The sequence below is a fragment of the Mustela lutreola genome, chromosome X, assembly GCF_030435805.1.
Source record: "Mustela lutreola isolate mMusLut2 chromosome X, mMusLut2.pri, whole genome shotgun sequence".
In the NCBI taxonomy this organism is placed as follows: domain Eukaryota; kingdom Metazoa; phylum Chordata; class Mammalia; order Carnivora; family Mustelidae; genus Mustela; species Mustela lutreola.
This window is the reverse complement of record NC_081308.1, coordinates 24,555,986-24,561,633: the sequence shown is the minus strand read 5'-3', so window position 1 is coordinate 24,561,633 and position 5,648 is coordinate 24,555,986.

Below are 5,648 nucleotides of genomic sequence, written 5' to 3'. Positions count from 1 at the left end.
AAGGAGAATTAAGACCAATGTCCTTGATGAACACAGATGCAAAAATTCTCACCAAAATACTAGCCAATAGGATCCAACAGCACCTTAAAAGGATTAGTCACCATGGCAATGTGGGATTTATTCCAGTGCTGCAAGTTTGGTTCAACATCCACAAATCAATCAATGTGATACAATATATTAATAAAAGAAAGAACAAGAACCATATGATACTCTCAGTAGATGCTGAAAAAGCATTTGACAAAGTGCAGCATCCTTACTTGATCAAAACTCTTCAAAGTGTAGGGATAGAGGGTACATATCTCAATATCACCAAAGCCAACTATGAAAAACTCACAGCAGATATCATTCTCAATGGAGAAAGCCTGAGAGCTTTCCCCCTAAGGTCAGGAACACAGGAGTGATGTCCATTATCACCACTGCTATTCAACATAGTCCTAGAAATCCTAGCCTCGGCAATCAGACAACAAAAAGAAATTAAAGGCATCCAAATCAGCAAAGAAGAAGTCAAACTATCACTCTTTGCAGACGGTATGATACTTTATGTGGAAAACCCAAAAGACTCCACTCCAAATCTGCTAGAACTTGTACAGGAATTCAGTAAAGTGTCAGGATATAAAATTAATGCACAGAATCAGTTGCACTTCTATACACCAACAACAAGACAGAAGAAAGAGAAATTAAGGAGTCAATCCCATTTATAATTGCACCCAAAACCATAAGATATCTAGGAATAAACCTAACCAAAGAGGCAATGAATCTGTACTCAGAAAACTAAAAAGTACACATGGAAGAAACTGAGGAAAACACAAAGAAATGGAAAAATATTCCATGCTCATGGATTGGAAGGACAAATATTGTGAAAATGTCTATGCTACCTAAAGCAATCTACATGTTTAATGCAATCCCTATCAAAATACCGTCGATTTTTTTCCCAAAGAAAATGGAACATTTTCTTTGAAATGTTTGCAGCCATGAAAAGAAATGAAATTTTGCCTTGGCAATGATGTGCATGGAAATAGAGGGTATTATGCTGCGTGAAATAAGTCAATCAGAGAAAGACAATTATCATTTCTTTTTTCAAAAAAATGGAACAAATAATCCTAAAATTTATATGGAACCAGAAAAGACCTCGAATAGCCAGAGTAATGTTGAAAAAGAAAGCCAAAGTTGGTGGCATCACAATTCCATACTTCAAGCTCTATTACAAAGCTGTCATCATCAAGACAGTATGTTACTGGCACAAAAACAGACACACAGATTAGTGGAAAAGACAGAGAGCCCAGAAACAAACCCTCAACAATATGGTCAACTAATCTCCAACAAAGCAGGAAAGAATGTCCAATGGAAAAAAGACAGTTTCTTCAACAAACGGTGTTGGGAAAATTGGACAGCTACATGCAGAAGAATGAAACTGGACCATTTCCTTACACCACACACCAAAATAGTCTCAAAATGGATGAAAGACCACAATGTGAGACAGGAATCCATCAAAATAATTGAGGAGAACACAGGCTGCAATCTCTTCGACCTCAGCCACAGCAACTTCTTCCTAGAAACATCGCCAAAGGCAAGGGAAGCAAGGGCAAAAATGAACTATTGGGACTTCGTCAAGATCAAAAGCTTTTGGAAGGGGAGGTGAACCATGAGAGACTATGGACTCTGAAAAACAATCTGAGGGGTTTGAAGTGGCGGGGGGGTGGGAGGTTGGGGTACCAGGTGGTGGGTATTATAGAGGGCACAGATTGCATGGAGCACTGGGTGTGGTGAAAAAATAATGAATACTGTTATGCTGAAAATAAATCATCATATAATAAAAAACAACTATAACAACAATTAATCACTCATAACAATTATTAATTAACTAATTAATAATTGACAATAATATGTGATAAACCATCATCATACGGTCTCACTTGTGGAGAATAAGGAATATCATGGAGGATATTGGGAGTTGGAGAGGAGAAGGTGTTGGGGGAAATTGGAGGGTGAGACGAACCATGAGATACTGAACTCTGGGAAACAAACTGAGGGTTTTGGAGGGAAGGGGATGGGGGTTTGGGAGAGCCTCATGTTGGGCAGGTATTTCATGGGACACTGAGTGTTGTGCATAAACAATGAATCTTGGAACACTGAAAAAATAAAAGTATATTAAAAAAAAAAAAAAAAGATCAAAATCTTTTGCCCAGCAAAGGAAACAGTCAACAAAATCAAAAGACAACCAACAGAATGGGAAAGGATATTTGCAAATGACATAGCCAATAAAGGGTTAGTATCCAAAATCTATAAAGAACTTATCAGACTCAACAGCCAAAGAACAAATAATTCAATCAAGAAATGGGCAGAAGACATGAACATACATTTCTGCAAAGAAGATATCCAGATCACCAACAGACATATGAAGAATTTCTGAACATCACTCAGCATCCGGGAAATACAAATCAAACTACAATGAGATACCTCCTTACACAAGTCAGAATGTCTAATATTAACAAATCAGGAAAGGACAGATGCTGGCGAGGATTTAAAGAAATGGAAACCCTCCCACATCGTTGGTGGGAATGCTTCAGCCACTCTGGAAAATAGCGTGGAGGTTCCTCAGAACATTGAAAATAGAGCTACCCTACAACCTAGCAATCACACTACTGGATATTTATCCTAAAGATACAAATGTAGTGGTCCGAAGGGGCACATGCACCCGAATGTTTATAGCAGCAATGTCCACAATGACCAAACTATGGAAAGAACCTAGATTTCCATCAACAGAGGAATGGATAAAGAAGTGGTACACACACACACACACACACACACACACACACACACACACACAGGAATACTATGCAGCCATGAAAAGAGATGAAATCTTGCCTTTACAATGATGTGGATGGAACTACAGGGTATTATGCTGAGTGAAATAAGTCAATCAGAGAAAGACAATTACCATATGATCTCTCTGATATGAGGAATTTGAGAGGCAGGGTGGGGGTTTGGGGGGTAAGGAAGGAAAATGAAATATGATGGGATTGGGAGGGAGACAAACCATAAGAAACTCTTAAGCTTAAAAAACAAATTGAGGGTTGCTGGGGGTTGGGGAGGTATGGCGAGGGTGGTTGGGTTAATGGACATTGGGGAGGCTATGTGAAATGGTGAGTCCTGTGAAATGTGTAAGACGGACAATTCACAAACCTGTACCCCAAATAATATAATACATGTTAATAAAAATAATTAATAAAAATAAACAAAATCTAAAAAAATAAAATAAAATAAACAAAATCTTTAAAAAAAAAAAGTCTTTGGGACACCTAGCTTGTTAAGTAAGTTGAGCCTGTGACTCTTGATCTTGAGGTTGTGGGTATAAACCCTATGTTGGGTATAGAATATACTCAGAAAAAAAAAAAATCTTAAAAAAAGTAATGTTATTCATTACCTAACAATCAAGAAAAAGTTTCAAACAGTTCAGAGTCATAAGACAAGGAATAGGCAGAGGTAAAATGAAGAAATAACAGCACCTTAGATGTAGAGACACTTATTTTCATTTTAATATGGAAACAGATGTAGGATCTATGGCTTAGGAAGTTCTGCTACCATTGAGCTTAATGTATGATGGTCAGAAATAAACTATAAAACCAGTAACATGTTTTAATACATTTTGGGGAAGGATGTCAAATAATATTAAAGTAATCCAAGATGTTTTCAAGTTATTTGGATAAACACATTAAAATAAATGATGAGGGGTGCCTGGGTGGCTCAGTGGGTTAAAGCCTCTGCCTTTGTCTCAGGTCATGATCCCAGGGTCCTGGGGTCGAGCCCCACATCAGGCTCTCTGCTCAGCATGGAGCCTGCTTCCTCCTCCCTCTCTCTCTGCCTGCCTCTCTGCCTACTTGTGATCTGTCAAATAAATAAATTAATTAAATATTAAATAAAATAAATAAATGATGAGGTTATCTATTTTTTCAATAAAGAAAAATTACACTAATAAATAATGTAAATGAAGAATGATTTTTTACCTTTGTTAACATTTTGCCTCATTCACACACACACTGTTTTTTTCCAAAACCATTTGAAAATAAGTTAGAGACACAATGATGTTTCATCCCACAATACTTCAGTATGTATCCTCTTATGAATACACTTTTCTTATAATAGTCATAAAGCATTTTTTAAAATCTTGTGTAGCAGGACATCTCAAATCTTAAAAATAGAATATGATAACTTCAAACCCAAGTCTTGATGACTGGAATCACTACTGATACATTCATTTTCTCCTTACTTCAGCTCATAGGCTCTGCTCACTTGGAAACAATCATTCCAAAAGTACATTTCTAGATAATGTTAATTACATTAGGTAAGTCACCATTATTATTATTATTAAAACTATCATCAAGTAATTGGTAAGTCAGTATTATTAGTCTATTTTCCTGTCTTTCAGAATAATACACCTTTCTATAAGCCTTTCCAAAACGTTTACTATTAGTCTTCTCCTTTCTTGCTGAGATGCTGCCATGGAAATTCTCTAATTCAGTGGCCCCTCTGCAGTATACATACGCCTTCACAGTCCATGGGATGTTATGAATGTATGAAGTCATAAAGGAGGGCAGGAGTAGGAAGCACCATATTCATTCACTTTTGTTGCCACCCTTAATGTTCTGGGAACTTAGATGAAGACAGTGATGGATTTAAGATTCAGAACAAATTCCTTTACAAGGAATTCATACTGATGTACCACTTCATGAACAAAGGCTATATAGACTGCATAATATAAATATATGCAAATGAGATTAGGGAAAGGATTTTTAATAGAGTCACTATTACAAATATTTCCACGGTAACAAGCTTGAAGTCTGCATTCCTTAAAAAAAAAGTGTAACCATGTGTTGAGCTTACACATACAAAATTCTAATATGAAAATATAAGACTTTACTTATAAAAGGGCAAATCTTATTACTCTTAAAGTATCTCCTTGGATAGGTACATTGCGATAATTATAAAATGATGAAGACATCTATGATAGTATAATAGATGCTCCAACCTGATCCCCTTTATGAAGCTAATGTATCCCTTCTCCAGCTACTTTGACTACTTCAGGCTAACAGCTTATAGTTGTCCCCAGTTAAAAATTACCTTTGATTGACAGGAGCCACCCTGTTGGGAATTTACAACCCCCTGGGGGTACCCACTGACAATAATTTACTTATGTGAGTGTACAAAAGGCTACTCCTTTGCATCACAGAATTTATGTGCCAGAGATCCTGTGTGTGTGGACCAGGCTAAGACTCCAGTTTACCTGTGACCTCTTCCCTCAGCTCTTTCCCCTTTCTGCTTCCCTCCCTCCCTTTTAGGATTTTCCTGAAGAACATTCAATCAATTCTGTGCATCAAAAACCTTGTTTGGGCTCTATTCTAGGAAGGCTGATCTAAAACAGCTGTGTCTTCATATAATGACAACAACATTCACCCTAGTTTCTGCCCTAGGGGCTAAAGACCAAGACAGAAAGAGCCCTTGTTTTTAAGGAGCTCACATTCTAATAGGTGAGACTGACTAATTAAAATCACACTTTGAAAATGTACTGATTAAGAAATGCATAAGTGACTCTTAATCTCACAAAACAAACTGAGGGTTGCCGGGGGGAGGGGGTTTGGGAGAAGGGGTTG